General features: G+C 41.8%; 1 protein-coding gene and 1 pseudogene across 5 annotated transcripts in view; both read right to left on the bottom strand.

Annotated features, from left to right (window-relative positions):
• Positions 1–24465, bottom strand: part of SUCLG2 (succinate-CoA ligase GDP-forming subunit beta) — a 336565-nt gene that overhangs the window by 84949 nt on the left and 227151 nt on the right. The window lies entirely within an intron of this gene.
• Positions 5029–23224, bottom strand: LOC104845902 (solute carrier family 2, facilitated glucose transporter member 8-like; annotated as a pseudogene).

Here is a 24465-nt window from a genome sequence, read left to right as displayed (position 1 = left end):
CAATCTGTCAGATGTTCCTTGGAGTCCTTTATTTAAAAAAAGGCACAATATCACAGCCTCCGTTTTAGTCTGCTAGTTTGTGTTTAGGAGTCTTCCAACAAGAAAAACACATGGCTAATCACCTCTGAGGCACAACATCACAAAGTAGCCTAGAAGCAGACAGTGGCTTTTTTATTATTTAAATTGTTATGTGGTCAATCAAATCTAATATATTCTAATTTATTCACATGGAAGGTCAATTATCCCAATGCTCTTAACTCAGCCTGCACCTGATCTTGGTGGCCAATGGACCATTTAAAGGGCAGCTGTTTTTTGTCTGTGTGTTTTAATATCAATTAGATGCCACATTTTTACATTTTCTTCTTTTTCTACCATGTAAACTAACATGATCTGCTTGACAAAGTACATTTTAGTAGAGGAAAAAAACTCAGTGTTCTTTGTATTTTAAACCAAAAATAGAAGGACAAAATATTCTCTATGGCCTTTCTCTAGTCAGTGTGTACAAGAAACCCACCAGATGCATGATACAACCATCTGTTTGAAGGAAAATACCTCGACAGCTATAAGGAAATACTGGCACCACCTTAGAAAACCCCATGCTGAACAGGAGACCAGGCAGCCACGCCCTTCCATTGGCACAAAAGCAGCGTAGACCACAGGATGAGCAATTGGACTGGGAGCCCATACGCTGATGGAATGCAGGCAGCAAATCTACTTCACAGGCCAGTCATTCCTTTCTCCAAAACTATTTCGTCTTCCAATAAGCCTAAAATGCATGTCAAGTAACAACATGCATTTACTTACTATGAAGCTTTTCGTTTGTTCATTTGCTCAACAAAACAAAACAAAAACAAAAAAACCCCAAACCATTGCCATCAAGTCAATTCCGGCTCATAACGACTCTACAGGACAGGGTAGAACTGTCCCATAGGGCTTCCAAGGAGCAGCTGGTGGATTTGAACTGCTGACCTTTTGGTTAGCAGCCATAAGCTTAACCACTGTGCCACAAATAAGGGCTCCGAAATACAAGTCAAGGAACAAATGCATTTGTCTTTACCCTTACTGTAAAGGTTTTTGTTTGCTCACTTGCTCAACAGCGAAGTTAAATTTAGGTCAACTTGCTTTTTTATGTTATAATGGAGAAATTTACCAGGGAAGAACAAAATTATTGAAATAACTCCACGTCAAATAAGAGAAATTAGGGTAAAGCTCTAAGTGGAGAGATTATATCATAGTAGGAATTATATCTGGATGCTAGAAACAAAGATTAGAGACTTGAAGATACAAGGATTTATTCTTTCACATAAAAGACGACTGGTGGTTGGTAGTCCAGGATTGGGATATTGCTACCTGAAGTCCATCAGGGACTCAGACTCCTTCAATTTCTCCTCTGCCAAGCAAAGCTACCATTCTAAGGTTACCTCTTAGTCCAAAATGGCTGCTGCAGTTCCTACCATTATAATGGCATTTCAAGCAGCAGGGTAGAACAGAAAAAAGGTAAAATGGCTCCCCTCCCAGCTGCTTTAGCTCCGTTTAAACAGACTTGCCAGAAATCCCACACTATGTTTTTCCCTACATCTCACTGGCCAGGAAGCTGCTACACGATTCCAGTGCAAGGGAGGCTGAAATAGGCCATAGAATTGGCATTATGCTGAGATTGTGCCAGGAAGGAAGAAACAAAAAAATTGATAATTGGAGTAAGCCTCTATCTTATACCATTTAACGTCTTTGGAGTAGATCATCCCTGTTAAGACATTATTATTTCAAACAGTACCTAAAAAAATAGCAGCATTAATAATACCTTAAATTTGAAGACATTCCATATAAGTTATAATTTGGTTCACACAATAACATGTGACAGCAACAAAAATGACACTATTAACTGAACTGATATCAGAAATCTGTAAGAGTTGCTGTTGTTAGGTGCTATTGAGTTGGTTCTGACTCATGGCAACCCCATGTACAAAAGAATGAAATACTGCCTGATCCTGTGCCATCCTCAAAACCGTTGCTATGTTTGAGCCCATTGTTGCAGCCACTATGTTAATTCGTCTTGATGAGAGCCTTCCTTTTTTTGCTGACCCTCTATCTTACCAAGCATGACGTCCTTCTCCAGGGACCAGTCCCTCCTGATAATGTGTTCCAAGTATGTGAGACAAAGTCTTCCCATCCTTGCTATCAAGGAGCACTCTGGCAGTACTTCTTCCAAGACAGGCTTGTTTGTTCTTCTAGCAGTCCATGCTATATTCAATATTCTTTGCCAATACCATAATTCAAAGGCATCAATTCTTCATCTAGCTTTCGTGTGCATACAAGGCGACTGAAAATACCATGCCTTGGGTCAGGTGCACCTCAGTCCTCAAAGTGACATCTTTGCTTTTTGACACTTTAAAGAGGTCTTTTGTAGATGATCTGCCCAATGCAATGCATCTTTTGATTTCTTGACTGCTGCTTCTATGGGTGTTGATTGTGGATCCAAGTAAAAATAGAATCCTTGACAACTTCAATATTTTCTCATTTACTGAGGGTCCCCGAGTGGTACAAACAATTTGTACTTGACTACTAATCTAAAGGTTGGCAGTTCAAACCCATCCAGCAGCACCATGTAAGAAAGGACTGGTGAGGTGCTTCCATGAAGATTACAACCAAGAAAACCCGATGAAGTAGTTCTTCTGTATCACATGGTGTTGCCATGAGTCGGAATTGAGTCAATGGCAACAGATTAAGGTTATCATTTCTTGAATACCAAATTCTGTGACACGTGCTTTATGTACTTTATTCTAGTCAATCTTCACATCAACTTTGTGAAGGTTTTATTCACTCCATTTCATGGGAGAAAACACTGACCTCAGAGATGGGAAGTGACTTTTCTAAGGTTATACACTGCTGGAAAGAGACAACTGCAATTCCACCAGACCGTTCCTAATAATATGTGTATAATCATTACCCTGGTGAGGTCATTAATACTCTGATCTGACAGTTGAAGAAACTAAGGCTCGGATAATTGGAGTGCTTTAATTTACTATAATTTTGAACCAATAGTAGGATTGGATTTTGTTTATAAAGTTTTTCTTTTTTTTTAACCCACTTGACCTTAAGTGCCCCAGAGGAGGAAGCAAAGAATCTGGCTTCTCCGCCTGGATCTGTACCTTAACAGTGTTGTGATTGCAAAAACAATATATGCCCATGTTAAGGAAAAATTTAAATAATACAGAAAAGAAAGTAAAAATCACCTAAAATGCCACCAGTCAGAGATTATATAACTAATGAGAACATCTTGGTGAGTACTGTCTGAGGTTTTTCTCAATCACCAAATGAAATTATGCTAGATTTAGGAGTCTGAGTTGACTGCCAGCTCAGTTTAAGTATGACTCTCCGCTACTTGAATGGCGGCTGATCAGTCCACAGGAATTGCAAGCCTTTATTCTGCTGCTGAGATGGCTGTGGGACCTAAGAACTGTCACCAGCTATCTCTGGGCCGAGTCCTCCTGTGTAAAACAGAGAGGAAGGGGCAACTCGATTTACTCTATCTAGACTCTTCTTCAATTGTAAACTATGGTTTAGTCCTATAACTTAAGTTTAACTGAAACATGTAAGTTTAGCTCTCTCTTTGTCATCAAAGCAAATAGGCACTTGGGCAAGCTAGTCAATAGACACTGTGGGCCATAAGGTTCCCCCAGGGAATATTCTGAAAACTCACTGGGGAGCAGAGGAAGTTGAGGGGAAAGGACACGGGCCCAGTCGGCTCGGTGAGGCTGAGGGAGCAGGAGGGAGAGTTGTCAGAGCAGACAGAGAAAGAAAGCTCTGCAAGAAGACTCATCAAAACCTAAACAGGGAGTTACTGACAGCTTCAGGGTGGCAGGCCCAGACCCCACTTCAGGCAGCACACAAGCAGGATTCTTCAGTGATATGCTAATGGCTATGGATTATTTCAGGGACTGCCACCTGGGACAGAAAGTTCCAAACGGAGAAATTGGTACCTCATGGAGATTCTGATTTGATCTGTAGGAAGACCAAGAAAATATACAGAAAAATCCATCTCTTAAGGATCCAGCAATAGTGTAAAAACAATTCAATTGCAGACAGGAAAGATAAAAGAAAGAATAAATACATTTTCTTTCAAGGTGCTTGAACATAGTACATGAACAAGAGAACGTGCGACAGAGCAAACAAAAAGCTGAGGTGACTCATGAATGAAGATACTATTGGACTAGAAACACACCTGCTATGTGCTCATCACATGTGTGGTGGCTTATGCCACATACTTCCCACCTCAGGGAGTGTGTATTGACATACCATCTCTGCCACTTAGTAACAAGTTACCTCGTCCCCAAAAGCCTCAGGTCCCACATCTGTAAAATGGACATATAAGAGCGTCAACGCCACAAGGTGGCTATTTGCACTGAAGGGGAAAACATGCACACAGCACTAGCAGTCCTTGGCACAAAATGTGACCTTGAAGCACATTATCTTGACATCATTATTATCACTGGAGCAGTAACATAAGGCAGGAACTGGTTCTCTGCTGTATCACCAGAGCCTAGAAGAGGGCTAGGCAAACAGCTTCTGCTCAGTAAACACCTGCTGAATGAAGAAGTGAACCATGACCAGTAAGCGATAACAGGAGCCAGGCCCAGTGCTAAGCTCACCCCACAGACAATCTCAGTACTGCTCTCTGAGATAGGTTTTATCATAACTTCCATTTTACAGAGGCGTAAGGGGAGGTGGAGAGGGAGAGCTTAAGTCACATGTTTAATGTCTCACAGGTATTGAGCTATGGAGCCAGGGCTCAAGTCTACCTCTGCCCAACTCCCAGTTCATTCTCTTACCCAGGACATTAATTAAAGAGTCCATTCCTTCCTGCCGAAACACAGTCCATATACTTGCATGGCTTTCAATTCAATGACAATGAGACTGTCCTTCCTTTGAATGGGCTTTTAAGAAAATGTCTCTTTATGTTTTTCTTCCAGGAACCAAGATAAAAAAAAAAAAAAAAACAAAAACCCTAAAATATGACTATTAGGAAAGGCCCAAGCCTCGCATGAATTGTACAACCCCAACTGCAGACTTTTCAGGGATCTGAACATTAACGATGCACTGAAACCAATGCTCTTCTTTTTCTTTTTGCCAATTCCATAAATCTGCCTGAAATTTAAGTGTACGTTATATATTTAAGTGACTCTGGCATTCTGGCAAGTAAAAACATAAAAGCTAATTAGGCTCCCATGTAATTCTAATAGAAGAAGCATGCAGTTAGATGGAATTCTGGTGGGGAGGTCATTAATTTCAACATTTTAAAATCATCTACTACGGGTCAGGCACTGGGACGAAAGAATGAATCAGAAAAAAAGGATCTTCTGTCTAGTTAGTGTTCCTCAGCCTTGGCACTACTGTCACTGCGGACTAGATAATTCTCTGTTGTGGGGGCTACCCTGTGCATTGTAGGATCTTAGGCAGCAACCTTGGCCTCTTCCCACTAGATGCCAGTAGCATCCTCTCCCCTATATGGGAAAACCAAAATGTCTCCATACATTGGCAAATGTCCCCTGGGGGACAAAATTAACTCCAGTTAAGAACCACCGGTCTGGGAATCCCTCCCACACAATCTAGAGAGATTTCAGAGAAGGTGATACCTGAAGCAGGCACAGCAGGAAATGGGAGGTGGAACATTCTGTGGCAAGGGTACCTGGGACAGATGGTAGGGTCTACGCCAGCAATGCAAGGTAAGGTCACCTGAGGGCAGATAATACAAGTTACTGAATCTCTGACTCAGTAGTTTATACTCCCAGTCTGTAGGCAATGTGGATCAGCTCAAGTTTGTGAGCAATAACTGAGGTACAACGCACTAAAAGCAAGTCCTAACGGGTGAGCTTCAGGGGTGCTGCAGACGCAATTGCTTGATTAACACTTTCATTAAAGAAAAGCAGGGGATGGAATAATTACAATCCCTCCCTGAAACTGTCTACTTCACAGAGTGGCTAAACATTGAAAGTTTTCTGATTTTTAAAATCAAAATATTCTAACACATATAAAGTATTCTGTACACTATGTGACATATAGAACACTCTCATCAATGTTAATTCCTCATTGTTATCATTGCTGTTTGTGCTCATTAAAGGCAGACACGGTATTGATGGCCAATGTCAGCATTTCTCAGATCTTTTCCAAGAAGCTAGTATCTGGGAAGTGTTAATAATTTCTGCACACACGTACAGACGTAAACTCAGTAAGAATTCTTTTCTCTAAAATTTATTTATAAAAAAGGAATCCATTTGTAACAATGGTTGTAAAACACAAGAAAATTTTATCTCCATATATTCTGTGATAAATGTTAAAATTTCCCTATTTTTTATAAAATAAGGAAAATAGCACATAAATCAAATTTCTATCTTTATTAGAAGCAACTGTCTACGAGGTCACCCTTTTCCCGTCCTTTCTCATGAGTTCACAATGGTGCTCCACCTGTACTTAAAAAAAATGGAAATACAAGGTTGGAAACCATCGTCCTGATTAAGCTGACTGGGACTGTATGGGAAGTCCTCAGCTTTGGTACCCAGAGGTTGTGCAAGGGCAATAGGGCTATCTTGAAATGAGGAGAAAAAAAGTGTCGTCATGTGAAAAGGTCAAGGAGAAAACCATCTCACCAGCTGTCTCACACGTCACTCTACAGCAACCAACTGACAGAGAGCGAAACAATCTCCAGGAGGTATGAAAAGAGCAGCAACAGCAGCAGAAGGCCAGGGAAACACAGCTGTGAACACCCAGACAATCGGGCATCACTGTTCAGGAGCTGAGGGTCACCCCTGCCTCTGTGCATTTGAGGCAGTTTTCTCCCATGACACACTATGTTTTATCTTCCTGAATATTTAACAGCAGAGACCCGGCCCAGCCCATTCCTTTGGAGAGTGCTCGAATGGTTACTGAAAGCGACACTTTTCTAATTATTCTGTCAAGCATCAATCTTGGGGGTTCCCAGTTCCTCAGAGCTCTGACTGACAGGACAATCAGTGCTTTACTTAAAGCATATGCACCAACCTCCCTCCCAGCCAGCAAAAGCTTCCCAAATGCTGAAAAAACAGACCACGGAAGGTGAAAAGTCCCCAAGGGCACAAGTGACATTTTACAAGTTGATGCACATGCCTTTCTTGGGAATAGTGCTTTTCTGTCTGGCATCCCTCTGAAATGGGACATCCCAATTCCAAGAGGTGTGTACTTCCAAATCTCGACCATCGTGCCTCAGATTTACTCCTCATTCACTGGGGCTGCTGAAAACCCAATCAGAAGGGCACAGCCAAAGGGGCAGCCCCAAAAGCTCTCCAGCTCAAGACAGACCAGTGTGCCCAGTGGTGGAGCAGGACTCTGGACCCCCAACTCTAAATCAAAACCTGTACTTTTACCTTTCGTATGTGCTGAACTTCTGAAGGGGAGAAAATGAGAGGGGGTGGAACTATCACAACAGGAGAAATGATAAACAGTTAAGTGCTCAGCTGCTAACCAAATGGAGCCTTGAAAAAAAGGCCTGGTGATCCTCATCCAAAAAAATCAGCCACGAAAACCCTACGGAGCACAGTTCTACTCTGACACACATGGGGTGGCTATGAATCAGAGTCAACTCGATGGCAACTGGTTAGGATTTGGTTTATTTTCCTCTAAATATTTCCTCTATATATTTCACTTTAACAGATGTTAGGCTTGAGTGTTGCCCTTAAAAATTGGATTGCGCATAAATTCTGGGACAAAATATAGAAAGAGAAATGAAACTGTGAGAAGAGCAGTATTTCAGCTGGTTAGAGTGTTAGGAGGCAGCTCTGAGAGAGCTGCCTTAAACCATGAGGCTGCATGCACAGAGTGGTGTTAAAATCAAAAGTGGGTATGGAGGACGGACGTGGTTTATATACCTGAGAGCTATCAGGGTAAATCAGAAGAGGGGGCTGAAAAACACAATTGCCTGAAAAATGGTATATGGAAAAGAAACTAGGGGATGTAAGGTCACTTCCCTTAAAGATAAGTAGACTAAAACAAATAAACATATAAACCAAACACATTGCCACCCAGTCAGTTCCGACTCACAGCAACCCTACATGACAGAGTAGAACTGCCCCATATGGTTTGCAAGGCTTTTATCTTTATGGAAGCAAACTGCCACATCTTACTCCCATGGACAGGCTGGTGGGTTCAAACCGCCAACCTTTTGATTAGCAGCCAAGCACTTTAACTACTGTGCCACCAGGGAAAAAAGCAGATAATTTTGAGTCACTTAGACTAATACTAACTAGTCTCCTAGCTGGTCTCCTTGTTTCCTCTCTTCCCGTTCCACAATGCATCCTCTCTACCTTTGTCTAATATTTCATCATTCTGGTGCTTAAAACCGTTCAAAGGCTTCCCATTTTATGTGGGATAAAATTCAAACGTACTCACTTGGTCTCCACTGCCTATCAGTCAATTTGTTGTACTGCGGTTGCTTGTGTGTTGCTATGATGCTGGAAGTTGTGCCACTGGTATCTTATATACCAGCAGGGGTACCCGTGGTGGACAGGTTTCAGCAGAGCTTCCAGATTAAGAGAGACTAGGAAGAAAGGCCTGGTGATATACGTCTGAAAATTAGCTAATAAAAGCTTTATGGATCACAACAGAATATTGTCTCTGGACATATCATCAGGAGGGATGAAGCATCAGAGGAGGACGTCATATCTGGTGAAGTAGAGGGGCCAATGAAAGCAAGGAAGACCCAGTGAGGTGGGCTGGCACAACAGCTATAACGATGGGCTCAAACATGCCAGAGATTATGAGGAAGACATAGAACTGGACAGCACTTCGTAGCCATGAGTCAGAGAGGATTCAACAACATCTATCATTAACTCGGTCTACGAGGTCTTCCCTAGCTGTCGCCAGCTTAACCCTCATCTCTTACCTCTCTTGTCCTCACTCATTCTGCTCCTGAAACACTCTGTTTCCTGCCTTTGGGACTTTGTATTTGCTTTCCACCTAGCTCTTTCCACTTAGCCACAGGCCAGCACAAATTCATTCATTCCCTTACGCCACTGCAGTCTCAGCTCCAATGTCACCTCTTTAGGGAGGCCTTTCCTGGCACTCCATCTAAAGTAACTGCTTACTCGCCAGTGAGAAGTTGAGAATGGACCTCAGGCCTCCAACTACAGGCAGCGTGACTGGCTACACTGACTTCCCATGGGCTACTCCCAACCAATGACGAGGGGAGGAAGGACTAAGACAGTTTGGTTCCTGGGAGACACGGGACTTCTCTAACAGCCAATGATGGTTTGAAGACTCGCCCACGGCCTTGCCAAAACTTCCTTAGATTGCAATGCAGTTTAAGACGCTTCCCCGCTCAACCTTCCTTCCCCTTCTCCTATACTCGGGGTCTGACGATTTCTCAGCATCTCCTGGCTCCCTCCCCAATTTCATTTGTGGGTTTCTACTCTAATAAAACCCTGACACATCTAATACTGTCCTGGTGTCTGGGATCCAGACTACCACACTCACTGTCACCTCGCCCTGTTCTACTGCCCTCTTGGCAACTACCACTCATGAAAATTATCTAGAGTGGTACCTGGTAATCTGCATTTTACCAATCCCTCCGGGTGTTTCTGAGGCATGCTCCAGTTTGAGAAAAAATGACCTGTTACACAGCTAATTACAGTCAGAGTAAGAATCAGGACCCAGCCCTATGCCTTCAAGCTGATTTCTCAGCAAGCAGTACATTTAACCAGAGCACATTATCCTGTAGGCAAGGTAAGCGTGGTGCTTAACCTCACTTTTCCAGGTCACTTGTAGTGAACAATTTCACCTGGATTTCACCACATCTGAAACGCATGCGAAAACTGTTCACTGCAGGTTAGTAAGCACAAGTAAACCCAGGCTTACCTTGCTTATTGGGTCATCTGCCCCTGTCAGGGATTGTAAATTTGAAAAAAGGCTTTGATTCTATAGGAAGGTGCTATGGGGTTGGGAGAGAGACAGATGCTGGCCATACCTAGAAGTAAGATCTCTGAAGTGGTGAAAAATGTGAAACTGTTTACTACAGATGATCTGGTAAGCAAGGTAAACAATGTGCTTACCTCGCCTATTAGATAATGTGCCCCTGCATTTAACAAAACACCCCCAAAAAACCAAAACACAGGCCTTAGGTTATATCTCTTCTTAAGCACTCTGCTTTAAAAAGGGCATTTAAATGATAGGGTGTTTTTGTTTGTTTGTTTTTTATATCCGCTTTTTTTCTTTTTTTATTGTGGTTTAACTGCACGTTTACAATTCATGCCAGTTTCTCATACAAAAACTTATACACACATTGTTATGTGACCGTACTTGCAATCCCTATGTGACAGCACACTCCTCCTCTCCACCCTGTATTTCCCGTGTCCATTCCACCAACTCCTGTCCCCCTCTGCCTTCTCATCTTGCCTCTGGACAGGAGCTGCCCACACAGTCTCATGTGTCTACTTGAGGAGTATCATTTTATGTCTTATACCCAGTGCCGTCAAGTCGATTCTGACTCATAGCGACCCTATAGGACAGAGTAGAACTGCCCGATAGAGTTCCCAAGGAGTACCTGGCGGATTTAAACTGCCGACCCTTTGGTTAGCAGCTGTAGCACTTAACCACTATGCCACCAGGGTTTCCTTATGTCTTATACTCCAGTCTAATCTTTGTCTGAAGAGTTGGCTTCGAGAATGATTTAGTTTTGGGCTAACAGACAGTCCGGGGCCCAGGACCTCTGGGGTCTCTCCAGTCTCAGTCAGGCCACTAAGTCTGGTCTTTCTACTAGAATTTGAGATCTGCATCCCACTTTTCTCCTGCTCCATCAGGGATTCTCTGTGTGCTCCCTATCTGGGCAGTCATCAGTGGTAGACGGGCACCATCTAGTTCTTTGGTCTCAGGCGGATGGAGTCTCTGGTGTATGTGCCCCTTTCTGTCTCTTGGGCTCCTATTTTCCTTGTCTTTGGTGTTCTTCATTCGTCTTTGCTCCAGGTGGATTGAGACCAACTGATGCATCTTAGAAGGCCACTTGCTAACTGGTGGGATTTACATCAACCTTTTAAAAAAGGATTTAATAAATGGACATTATCTTAATTTAGCAGGCAAAGTGAAGGTATTTCTAGAACATTGATTTGATCATGGTTGGCTGCCTCCATGTATCTTAACTGGCTTTGTAGCTTTAAAAAAAAAAAAATTTAAGCTTTTAGGCAATAAAAATCAACTCAATTTATACCCCTCTCTTGTAATCTGATGTTCTGCCATTACTAACGAGGAAAAGCAGCAGCAGCTATCAAGGTGACATCTGGCAAGATGAAATGGCACTGAAGTTTGTCATTATCGATTTCTATGTGGCAAAACCTGTGTCTTGTTCTCCTTTCTATTTCCCTTTTAGATCAAGTACTATGATCTCCAGGAGGAAATGCTAAGGTTCTGGGGAGTGGTGACTGCTCAGCTACAGTGCAAGCAAGTATGATAAAGACAAAATGGGTTGATTACAATCAGGGAATTATTTTATGGTATGAAATATTATCCAGTTGTGAACTTCCAAGATAAAAAGATAGAACACGCTTTATTGCTTACAAAAGGGAGGCAGCGAACGTTTCCTTTGTAACATAAATCCTTAACTGTCTTTTCCTGGGGAAAAAAGGTATATTAAACCTAGTCCATTATAACATCTAGACAGAAGTTAAGATTCTGAAAAGTGGGAGGACTTAATTTGTTTTTGAGAATTGAGAAAGGGAACTTCCACGATGATACAATTTCAGAGAGCAAGGGCCGTCCTTACTAATTAATGGTCTCTGGCCTGCAAAGTCATCTGTAGAATTTCTAAAGGTTTCTCCCAACTTTGTTTTTCCTTTTACCTCTTGAGATTGTTATTATAAATACACTTAACTGTATAACGTTCGGACACCCTGGAGGTGTAGTGGTTAACCAAAAGCTGCTAACCAAAAGGTCGAATCTACCAGGTGCTCCTTGGAACTCTATGGGGCAGCTCTACCCTGTCCTATAGGGTAGCTATGAGTCAGACTCGACTCAATGGCAAGGTACCATACCATATAATGATTATTCTCTGTAATCTAAGTTTTTAGTATAGTAGCCAAATCTCTTAATCTTTGTAAATCACAATAAAATAATAACTCTGATGTAATTCTATAGTTGAAAATATTGAAGAGTATGAAGTTTTCCAGTTTCTCACAATTTTCTGACCAAGACCAAAGGGTCTGGTTAAAGCACGTATCATACCTGCTTAAGCTCTAGAAAGAACAACTTTGACAGGTGAAGTGGGAAAAAAAGCCACTTCACTGTCTTCCTATAGCACAGAAAATAGATGAAACGGGAATGCTTGGGATGACAGATTTTTCAAATAGAGCTTTAGGACAAGAGCAATGTCTTTGGAAGCTTAAAATGCAATTTTACCTTGAACCAGTATTAGAGTACAATGTCCTTTAAAGGGAGTATTCAAAAATTATAAACTATTCATATTCACTCAACAAATACCTATTAAATGACTACTATACCCTGGTGGCGGCATAGTGGTTAAGAGCTACGGCTGCTACAAAAGGTTGGCAGTTCGAATCTACCAGATGCTCCTTGGAAATGCTTTGGGGCAGTTTGACTCTGTCCTATAGGGTGGCTATGAGTCAGAATCTACTTGACGACAATGGGTTTTTTTATGGCAGCATGACATAAGAACCAAGAGTTCTTGGAAATGAACAATAACTAAAAGTATAATGTGCTAAGAGCTTTATATGTCTTACTGAGCCATTTAATACTCACAGAAACCCTGTGGAGTTGGTTCTGTTAATACCTCCATTTTACTGAAAGGGCAAAAAATAAGGCTTAGAGTTTATTCACTTGCCAAGGTTACACAGCTAAGAGGGGAGGGAGCTGGAATTTCAAACCAGGCTGACTTGTAAGCTGGCCTAAGTTCTTAACTACCACACTACATTGTCTAACATTAAGCCAAGTGCCCTGAAGAATATAATGCGTGATCCTCAGGAAACTTTATTGGGGAAAACAGATGGGAGAGAAAATAACTATAATATAGTTGGCCAATAATAACGTTACAAATATATGAAATAAAGGCATCCTGGGGAGAGGAGTGCCAAATGCTAGAAGATATGCCAGTGGAGCAGATGGGGGATGGACTTTAACCTAGGAAGAGGCAAGAGAATCAGCTCACTTATATTTGTTTCCTGGCCTGAGATTATACGCGTCCAAGAATTTCCCTGGAGTTAATTTATTTGCTCAAAACGATCTATTTTCAGCACCCACCATATGCTGATATAGTGCACACATGGTCCCGTATTTCATGAAGGTTGTAGTCTAGCAGGGGAAGTTAGGCAGTTTTCAAAGGTGTTCACAGCAAAATCTCCCATCACACATGCTCTTTTGCAATGTGACTTTGCAATTCTTATATTAAGAGGCTGAGTCTACTTTTCTATCCCCCTTGAATCTGGGCAGGACCAGTGACTGCTCTGGTCAATAGAATACGACAGAAGTGATACAGTGCCAATCCTGGGTATGAACTAGCCTGGCAGCTTCCATTTCCTGGCTCTTAGAAGCCAGTCACTACATTTGAAGTGACTGTCCTGAGACCACCATGCTGACAGAAGGCCAAACCATGCCCGTTAGATAAAGTGCAACGTGGAGAGAAAGAAAAAGACCAAGTAGCAATTAGATGCCAGACATGGAAGGAAGCCAACTCGGATGTCCAGCCCACTTGGGCCTTTAGATAAAGAAGAGCTCCCGCTACTACTGACGGTAGCTGCATAACATAGCCCAACCAGCTGACCCCAGGGAACATACCAGATCATGAGACAGAAAACTAAATGGTTGTTTTAGCCACTACTTTTTAGAGTGTTTGTAATGAAGCAATGAATAATGAAAACATAATTGAATACAGAATGACCAATATGCCTACATAAACAAGAAATACAGTATAATTTGAGACATAACAAGGAATGTACTCCTGCCTTCAACCAGGTCTGAGGGGTTCATGGAAAGCTTCTCAGTGTGTCCTTTGGGCAGAGACCTGAAGGCTGAGTAGAAGAAAGAAAAAACACAAGAGGCAAAAAGAAGCACCCAGGCAACTTTCTGAGGATGGGGATGCACTTGGACACACCACAAAGTGAGAGAAAATCAGTGGCCAAATTGTACTGAATGGATAAAAACGGGCATGAGGAGGTCCAAAGAGTTAGGCAGGGGCTAGATCACACAGAGCCCTGTAAGTCACAGTAAGCATTTTGGACTGTATCCTAAGAGCAAGAGTAATTAAGCAAGACGAGTGACAGGACAAGGTGTACCATCACTGTGATTGCTATGGGTGGGTCTCCAGGAGAGTCAAAAGGGGAGGCTCACTCACAAAGGGCCTTGGAGATTCCAGTGCATGGTGGCTTACATGAATCTTAGGCTTTTACTCAACCTTTACTGTGGACCTCACACTTCTAGAACACTCTGAGGTAAAAATGCTAAGAAATGAGGGTGGTGTCCAGGGACTTAGCTTTCTGAATTCAAACTTTTCAGTTTGCACAATGAATTTAAGTGTGTAGTCCATACATAAATCTGACCTAATTCAGAGAAGCGGAGTGCAGCTAAATTTAATACACTAAACTAAAACAAATGACATGGTTCGAATAAGAAACTTAAACGAACTTTTCACATTTCATGTGGTTTTCTTAGGCCCAAGTTAACCACAAGTTGTATACACAAGTCTCTTAAGGTTTAGCCCCCGCTTCAGTTTTCTGCTTCTATAGAGTCTGCATTTTATTTCATGACATGCTGCTCTCTAAAATGCCCAGATGTTTTTAAAAGGCACCATTTAGATGGGCAGATGTCCCCTCCCATCCTCGCCTATTTCCTCTACGCCACATACACAAGAAAGAAAGGAGATGTTGCTTTCCGAGCACAGCTGTGCCAGACCTGAAATGGGTACTCCAGTCCTCACTACAAGGGGGCCACAGGCTGGGAGGGTGGCAGACAGTGCAAAAAGGGAGGCCTGACACAAACATGTGCTGCCTGAGGCAAGAAACCACAGGAACTAAAAAAACAAAACAACAACAACAAAACAGTGAAGAAAAAATCTGTTTAGGAGAATATATAGTGAAACCTGTGAGAGCTGAACTTAACGGGGCTGTCTTTTGTTCTGGTCTCACAAGTTTTCCGCCTTTGACAAGGTGCAGTATTGCCACCTCCTACTGCTCTCTATCAGTGGAAAACATTTGAGTTTTCCTTCTCTGATAGGTTTCCACCTCTCACACAGATGCCAGCTTTTGCAGTTTTACTGTATAACATGTTGCTAACAGTGGTTATCTCTGTTGGGATCAGAGTGGTTTTTAGTTTTGGTTGGTTTGTTTGGGGGTATTTTCTAAGATACACAAGAATGACCTGAGCAATTAAAAAGTATCATGCCAGTATATTATTAAGATGGTATTAGAATGACATTTGGCCAGCGCACCCAGAAAACCTAAAGTCTCTGAGTCATGGCTATCAGGTCACTCCACACTGTCACTGAGAGAAATAAATGTGTCAAAACAGTAAGGCAAGGCAAAGTGATCTTTAGTATTAGCTGAGGACGGAGCCCTCACATCTTAGTAAGACAGAACTGCACTGAGGACTTCTTCATCAAAGTTCAGTTAAATAAGTCAGGACTTGCTTTCTCCACTCCAGTCCCCACACCCAAGTATCCTAACTTACGGCTCCATGAAATCAGAAAACCTCACCCTTTTACAGTATTATAGGAAAAATGGCCAGAGAAAAGGAGCGGCATTTATCCCAGAAATAGCTACAGCGATTAGGCTTCCGCTTTGTCTGGGGCTGGATATAAAAGAAGGAGGGGGTTAGGAAGGGAAATAATGAAGAAAAGGGGGAAGAAGAAAGCAAGAGGGTTTGGCCAGCTCTAGGTCTGTTGGTTAAGAGCTCAGCTGCTAACCAAAAGGCTGGCAGTTTGAATCCACCAGCCGTTCCTTGGAAACCCTATGCGGCTGTTCCACTCTGTACTTCAGGGTCGTTATGAGGCGGAATCAACTCAAGGGCAATGGGCTCGGTTTTTGGTTTCAGGTCTGTGTTAAGGTGACCCGGTGGATCAATGGTTAAGCGCTCAGCTATTAACCTAAAGGTGGGTGCTTCAAGCCCACCCAGTAGCTCTGTGGGAGAAACATCTGGGGATCTGCTCCTGTAAAAATTACAGCCTACAGAACCCTATGGGGCAGGTCAGTGTTACCCTCAGGCAGGGCTTCTGAAAGTGCTCTAGATTTTTAACCGGACATCGTGACTCCACCCAAGACACACACACAAAAAACACCTTAATGAAACAAACCAGATCAGTGGTTCTTCTCCTGTTTAGCAATTGAGAGGTGAGGAAAAAAGTAGATACAAAGAACTTGTTCTCCCAGAAGCCAAAAAGTGATTATGGAAAACATATTAAGCATGCACACGCTTACAAAAGCATCCTAATTGTTACCAATAAAAGAACACTCATAAACCCTTCTGTGTGTTTAGACTGTCTGATGGCATTTAAGACATACAAAATGAGTGAAAGAAATTCAATGTTGCATTATAAATAGGCAATATCACTGGAAAAATCGAGTCTTGTTTCTCTCTATTACTTACTTTTGTCCGTCCGTGGTGTCATGGATTGAATTGTTTTCCCCCCAAAACATGTGTCAACTTGGTTAGGCCATGAATCCCAGTATTGTGTGGTTGTCTTCCATTTTGCGATTGTAATTTTCCTGTGTGCTTGTAAACCCTAATCTCTGCCTGTGGTTAATAAAGCAAGATTAGATTATGTTCAAGAGGATTAGGGTGGAATGTAACACCCTTACCCAGTTCACATCCCTGATCCAATGTAAAGGGAGTTTTCCTGGGGTGTGGCAACACCCTTTATTTTACAAGAGATAAAAGGAAAGGGAAGTGAACAGAGAGTCGGGGACCTTATACCACCAAGAAAGCAGCACCAGGGGGCAGAGCACGTCTTTTGGACCCAGGGTCCTTGTACCTGAGAAACTGCTTAACTAGGGGAAGACTGATTACGAAGACCTTCCTCCAGAGCCGACACAGAGAGAGAAAACCCTTCGCTGAAGCCAATGCCCTGAATTTAGATTTGTAGCCTACTAGACTGTGAGAAAATAATTTCTCTTTGTCAAAGCCATCCGCTTGTGGTATTTCTGTTATATCAACAGAAGAGATCACTGAGACAAATGGGAATCCATAAAATGAGCCCAACAAGGACATAGTAAACAAGCTTCCTTCTTGAATTTTAGCACAGTAATTCATTTCTTTGATATATGGAAAAATAAAGTCACATACGCAAATATACTTACATTAAAAAAGAAAAAACTTGCTTTTAAAGAGCATGCTTCCATTCTTGCAGGATGCAAAGTTAGCAGCAACGTGTCATGCTTTAGCACCAGATTAAAAATTTGATAACCATACATTTATTACAAGATACATGGATTTTTTTTTTTTTTTTGAGTTCTGGTGGCACAGTGGTTGAGAGCTCGGCTGCTAAACAAAGGCTGGCAGTTTGAATCCAGGCTCCTTGCAAACCCTAAGGTGCACTTCTATTCTGTCCTATAGGGTTGCTATGAGTCGGAAATCAACTCGACAGCAACGGGTTTGATTTCTTGGCATCGATTTTTGTTATGTCATTTTTACATTTTATTATCAATTGGCTTACTAGGCTAAAATAAAATATTCTTGATGATAAGAATATGTCTTTAGCGAACTATCACTTTAAGTAGATTTATTTAGTTTAATTATGTACAGACCATCTGAAGAAATCTGCCAATGTCTAAGTATCTGTATGTTCATTGGTTTTGATTTAACATCTGGGATCATTTAGCAAAATACCTTGTTCAGGGAAGATGGGAGCCAACCAAGCTCAACTAAATGGTCACCAGTGTACCATTTCAGGGAATGACCAAAAAATAAATAAAGCAAGCATTTAGTATAGTTCCATGTCTCCAGTGGAAAAAAAAAGAGATACCACAGTTCCAATTCCACTTGTAAATTTAGACCACAAAAGTATCAAGATGATCACATTGTTGTTGTTGTTAGGGGCAGTCAAGTCGGTTCTGACTCATAACAACCCTACGTGTAAGAGAATGAAACGTTGCCAGTCCTGCGCCATACTCACAATTATCACTGTGTTTGAGCCCACTGCTGCAGCCACTGTGTCAATCCATCCTGTTGAGGGTCTTCCTCTTTTTCGCTGACCTTCTACTTTACCAAGCGTAATGTCCTTCTCCAGGGACTGGTCCCTCCTGATAACATGTCCAAAGTATATGAGATGAAGTCTCACTATCCTTGCTTCTATGGAGTATTACGGCTGTACTTCAGCCAGGACATATTTGTTTGCTCTTCTGGCAGTCCACGGTATATTCAATATTCTTAACCAACACCACAATCTAAATGCATCAATTCTTCTTCAGTCTTCCTTATTCATTGTCCAGCTTTCGCATACATATGAGGTGACTGAAAATACCATGGCTTGGGTCAGGCATACCTGAGTCCTCAAGGTGACATCTTTGCTTTGTAACACTTTACAGAGGTCTTTTGCAGCAGATTCGCACAATGCAATATGTAGTCCGATTTCCTTACTTCCATGGACATTGATTGTGGGTCCTAGTAAAATGAAATCCTTGACAACTTCAATATTCTATTTATCATGATGTTGCTCACTGGTCCATTTGTGAGGATTTTTCTTTTATGTTGAGGTATAATCCATACTGTAGGCTGTAGTCTTTGATGTTCATCAGTAAGTGCTTCAAGTCCTCTTCACCTTCATCAAGCAAGGTTGTGACATCTGCACATCACAGGCTGTTAATGAGTCTTCTTGCAGTCCTGAGGTCAAGTTCTTCTTCACATAGTCCAGCTTGTCAGGTAACATGCTCCGCATACAGACTGAATAAGTATGGTGAAAAGATACAACTTGATGCACACCATTTCCTGAGTTTAAACAATGCAGTATCCCCTTGTCCTGTTCTTGGTCTACATACAGGTTCTGCATGAGCACAATCGAGTATTCTGGAATTCCCATTCCTTGCAATGTTATCTATAATTGGTTATGATCCACACCACTGAATGCCTCTGCATAGTCAACAAAACACAGGTAAACATCTTTCTGGTATTCTCTGCTTTCAGCTAAGATTCATCTGATATCAGCAATGATATCCCCTTTTCTACTGCCTCTTCTGAATCTGGTTTGAATTTCAGCAGTTCCCGGTTAATGTATTGCAGCAACTGTTTCCGAATTATCTTCAGCATACTTTTACGTGCATGTAATATTAATGATATTGTTCAATAATTTCCTCATTCCTTTGGGTCACCTTTCTTTGGAATGGCCACGCATATGGTTCTCCTCCAGCTGGCTGGCCAAACAGCTGTCTTCCAAATTTCTTGGCATAGATTGGTAAATGCTACCAGCTTTGTCTGTTTGTCGAAACATCTCAGTTGGTCTTCTGTCAATATCTAGAGCCTTGTTTTTTGCCAATGCCTTCAGTGCAGCTTGGACTTCTTCCTTCATTACCGTCAGTTCTTGATCATATGCTACCTCCTGAAATGGTTGAGTGTTGACTAATTCTTTTTGGTACAGTGACTCTGTATTCTTTTCTTTTTCTTTTGATGCTCCCTGTGTCACTCAATTTTTTGCCCATAGAATGGTTCAATATTGCAACTTGAAGCTTTGAATTTTTTCTGCAGTTCTTTCAGTGTTTTTTTTTTTTCTGAGTCGAATCTTTATTTAGCAAGCAAAGTTCCTTCCTGATAATCTAACCATGTGAGAGTAAAAACTGTGTGCCCAGCACCCAGCCTCCAAAAGAATCTCCAGCCAGAAAACGAGAAATTAAGAGTCCTTCTCCTTCTTTGATGCTTCAGTGTTGTGAAGGAGATGGTTTAGTGGAGGGCTGACCATAGGACTGTAAAGACCCTCCAAACTGTTCCCTGTTCTGGAGTCTACAGAGAAGCAGCAGGAACTGGACCAAGAGGCTGGCACCTCATGCTCCCGGTCACTGGGCTTCAGGGATCTACACAGGAAGGAGGGACCCCAGAGGCCAAGACTCCAAGCAGTTGGGGTCTTGGGTCCCGGCTCCCTTGGAGTCTGGATGCAGCAGGGGTTTGGGGCTGGCTTTATTCCTCTGAAGCTCAAAGCCAGCCCAGCATGGAGAAGCAGCCATGCACAAGAAGTAGTCACCACCCCTCAGAATGTACTGTGATTTTTTCCAAAGTCATCCCTTTGGTTTCAGGGACACAGAACACAATGAAGAGGATGCTGAAGATACAGGAGGTAGAAGAGAGCCAGAAGGTGCCACAGAGCCTGAGCGGCTCCATGAGGCTGCTGAAATCTTGTCACCAGAAAGGCTGTGAGCCAGTTGGTGAGGATGCAGATGACAGTGGCTGCACCCTTAACGTGCAGAAGGAAGATCTCTGACATAAGTAGCCAGAGGATGGGCCCCTAGCACAGAGCAAAGCCAGTGAGGAAAAAGCACATGGTTCCCACAGCCAATCAGGCCAGCCCTGCCCTGTCATCGACACACTCCGTGGAGATGGATGCCAAGAGGTCCACGTGTGAGGAGTTGCTGGGGCCACCCTAGGCCAGATTGACGTAGGCACCAAAGCTGTTAGTGCTGACCACCATGATCATACTCGACAAGGTCAGGAGTGGCCTCTGTCCAGCTCTGTCCACGATGAGCACTGCTGCGGTGGTGAACACCACCTGGGTGACACTCAGGATGACCGAGTCCAGCTGGTCACGTTATAAACCAAAAATAGTGGCAGCAAAAAGATGGAAAGCCAGCCAAAGCCCAACAGTGTGAAAATGACTAAATATATAATGGCATATTCATGTAACAGAACACGATGCAGCCACTAAAAATCTTGGTGCAGGAAAGTATTTAAAGTATATTGTTAAGTGGAAAATGATTTCAGTACATTGTTAAGTGGAAAAAAAGGGTATGATCCCAATTTCAGTTTAAAATATGTACGTATTTATACAAAAAGAAAAGAACAAACAACCCACTGAAAGCAGGTAGGCCCAATATTAATAACAGTTACCTCTGAGCAGAGGGATTATTTTATTTATTCTATTGTTTGTGCTTTTCTGTATTCCAAATCTTCTATAATGACCATGTATTAAATTATAGAACTGAATTATTTTGAAAATGCAACAGATCTCATATACAATTATTTCTCAACTTTGTGATTTTTTTAAAGGAATTGGTGATGAAGAATAAAAAAATTAAATTAGAATTCTGAAAAGAATGAGTGTTAAAGGATACATTTAGACACCGTTAAAAAATGCCTTCTGCACCAAGCTACCAACTAATTACCAAGACTTTTTCAATAAAACTGCAAAGCATGCAAGAATAGATATCATTGTATTTTTGGGTGAGAATAAGTTAACTATTTGGACCCAACTTCATTTTAAATTCAGATATCTTTTGGGAAAAACATAAGGCTGTTTTCTACAGATAATTTCTGAGTCTTAGCCACTACCAGTCCTGAATCCCCCCCAAGGGCTTCCCAAGTGCAGCAATAGCTGTGTGAACTGTCGTTAATGAAAGCCATTTGTTTTAAGTAAATGTAACAAGTTCTTCACTGGACTTCCCTTATCAAGCCTACTGCTGGTGTCCTCAGTGCCAGAAAGTAGGCAAAAACTCAGTGTCATCTTCCTGAGATCATATACTGCTCATCATAAATTATGACAGAACCATGGAAAACACTCAAATACTAAAACTTTTTTAGAATTTACTTTTTTTATATACTGAACAGGTGAATATTACTATGCTAAGCCTGCCTCAAAATAACTTCCAGAAAGAAAGCTTATTTGCTGTGTTCTTGCTGTTCTCATACTACAAATTTTCAGGAACGTACAACTAGCTGACAGCAACGAACCAAGACCTGATTTGTCGCTGATCATAAACGGCTTGGCCTGCTTTCCGAAGAGCATGCTGTTGGCCTACATTTGCTCAAATTTACCATGCCTTATCGTACTGCTTTCTTTCATATTCAGAAATTCTCACCTCCACAATTCAGAGGACATATCCCCTAATTCAAAAATACTGATGCATATAAGGTTTTAAGGTAAGTTTTTTTTTAAGAAGCTTCACTTAAAATTAGATTGAAACACATCCTTCACTGACTTAATGAATCTCTTCTTTAATTTTTCCTGAATTTCTTTTTTTTTTAAGTTATATTTATTTTGTGGTTGTTGAGAACATACACAGAAAAACACACTAATTCAACAGTTTCTACATGTACCATTTCGTGACACTGACTAGTCTTCGAGTTGTGCAACCATTCTCACCTTCCTTTTCTAAATTGTTCCTCCCTCATTAACATAAATTCACTGCCCCCTAAGGCTCCCCTCTAACCTTTCAAGTTGCTATTATAAATTTCATCCCATATAGATAGTTCTGAAAAGAGCATAATGCACAAGGCAAACAGTTTACTAGTTAAGCTAAACTACTGTTTGGTTTTAAAAAGACTTCAGGAAGCTTGCAGTCCATGAGAATTTACAATTCTGTTCTAGATGTTCTCCCTTTTGATCAGGATTCTTCTATGGAATTTCTGATCAAAATGTTCGGTAATGGTAGCTGGGCACCAACCAATTCTTCTGGTCTCATGGCAAAGGAGGCAGTTGTTCATGAAGGCAATTAGCCACACATTCCATATCCTTCTATTCCTGACTCTCCTTCCTCCTCTGTTGCTCAAGGCAAATACAGACCAATTGTTGTGCCTTGGATGGCTGCTTCCAAGTTTTTAAGACTCCAGGCACCATACAATAAACTAGGAGGTAGAACAGAAGCGCTAAACATGTTATTGGGCCAATTAACTGGGATGTCCCATGAAACCACGACCCTAAGCCTCCAAACCAAAGAACTAAATCCCGTGAAGTTTTTGTTTATACATAAGCACCCTTAAAAACCTACTTTTTTCTTTTTTTGACATTGTTTTAAGTTTCTTTCTTTTTTTTTTTTTTAATGCCTCATTGTAACGGTTAATGTTATGTGTCAATTTAGCTAGACTATAATTCTCAGTGGTTTGGTAGACACTACGTATCACCTCCCACTTTGTGATCTGATATGAGCAGCCCATCAATAGAAAGAGAAATTTTCTTGAGGGTGTGGCCTGCATCCATGGTATGAATGACTCTTCTGGCAAAGCTCTTCCTTTTTCCAATCCTACAATCTTCTTGGCTTCTAACCCCGGTTCCTGGGATGTAGGCCAGCATGGGCCTCCAGCCTGTCACTTGACCTGCAGGTTTTCAGTTCATCAGTTCCTGCAATCATGTGAGCCAGTGGAGGTTTTCAGCATGTCATCTGACCCACAGATTTGGGACTTGCCAGGCCCTACAACTGTGTGAGCCATCTCCTCACAACTGAGCGAGCCATTTCCTTGAAGTAAATCTCTCTTTATATACATCTATATATGTTACTCATAGCGACCCTATAGGACAGAGTAGAACTGCCCCATAGAGTTTCCAACAAGCACCTGGCGGATTTGAACTGCCGATCCTTTGGTTAGCAGCCATAGCACTTAACCACTACGCCACCAGGGTTACTAGGTTTGGTTTGGTTTTTTTATATATGTTACGGAGCCCTGGTGGCAAAGTGGTTAAGAGCTCAGGCTGCTTACCAAAAAGGTCACAAATTCCAACCTACAAGTCGCTCTTTGGAAACCCTATGGGGCAGTTCTACTCTGTCCTATAGGGTTGCTATGAGTCGGAATCAACTTGACAGCAAAAAAAAAAGCAACATATATGATTCACTGGTTATGTTCCTTTAGAGAACCCAGACTAAGAAGACACTCATAAGTGCATTCAGGTCATCTACAATTTTTGCAAGCTCCATATCTGGTTCTTTTCTCACTCCAGAGATTTCTCCCTCGGGAAGACCCCACCCTAGGCTTAAGAAGGGGAAGGAACAGACGGGGTATGGATTGTGAATTCGTCTCTTTCTTGCTACCAACACAGTGGAATCCACAACCCAAACATAAACAGCCTCCACCTTCTCCATCTTCAGAATTTCTAACTCATGATAATGACAAGACATGAGCATCTAACTGTCATTTCCTTTCCTGGTCTGAAAAACTGAGAGAAGAAAAACACAAATGCATACTACCCAGCAGTAGATAAAAATGCAAACACTGGACTCTAAACAGTCGTATCTCGTGTATTAGCGTCACGTAAGTAAATGGCACATGGAATCGACAAACTATCACTGAGCATAATACTCTGAGCTCGCAGGTCACAGGCTGGCAATTCCTGACCTGGCATGCCAATTTAGTTAAGTCCACTTCACATTTACAAAACACAAAACTGTACGTCATGGATTGAACTAGTCCCCTCAAAATGTGTGTATCAATCGTGTGATTTTCCTATATGTTGTAAATCCTGCCTCTATGATGTTAATGAGGGAGGATGGGTAGCAGTTGTGTTAGTGAGGCAGGGCTCAACCTACAAGATTAGATTAT

Source organism: Loxodonta africana, chromosome 22 (genome assembly GCF_030014295.1).
Source record: "Loxodonta africana isolate mLoxAfr1 chromosome 22, mLoxAfr1.hap2, whole genome shotgun sequence".
NCBI classification, from domain to species: Eukaryota; Metazoa; Chordata; class Mammalia; order Proboscidea; family Elephantidae; genus Loxodonta; species Loxodonta africana.
The sequence above is the reverse complement of the archived record's forward strand: the minus strand, read 5'-3'. Positions and strand labels throughout refer to the sequence as shown.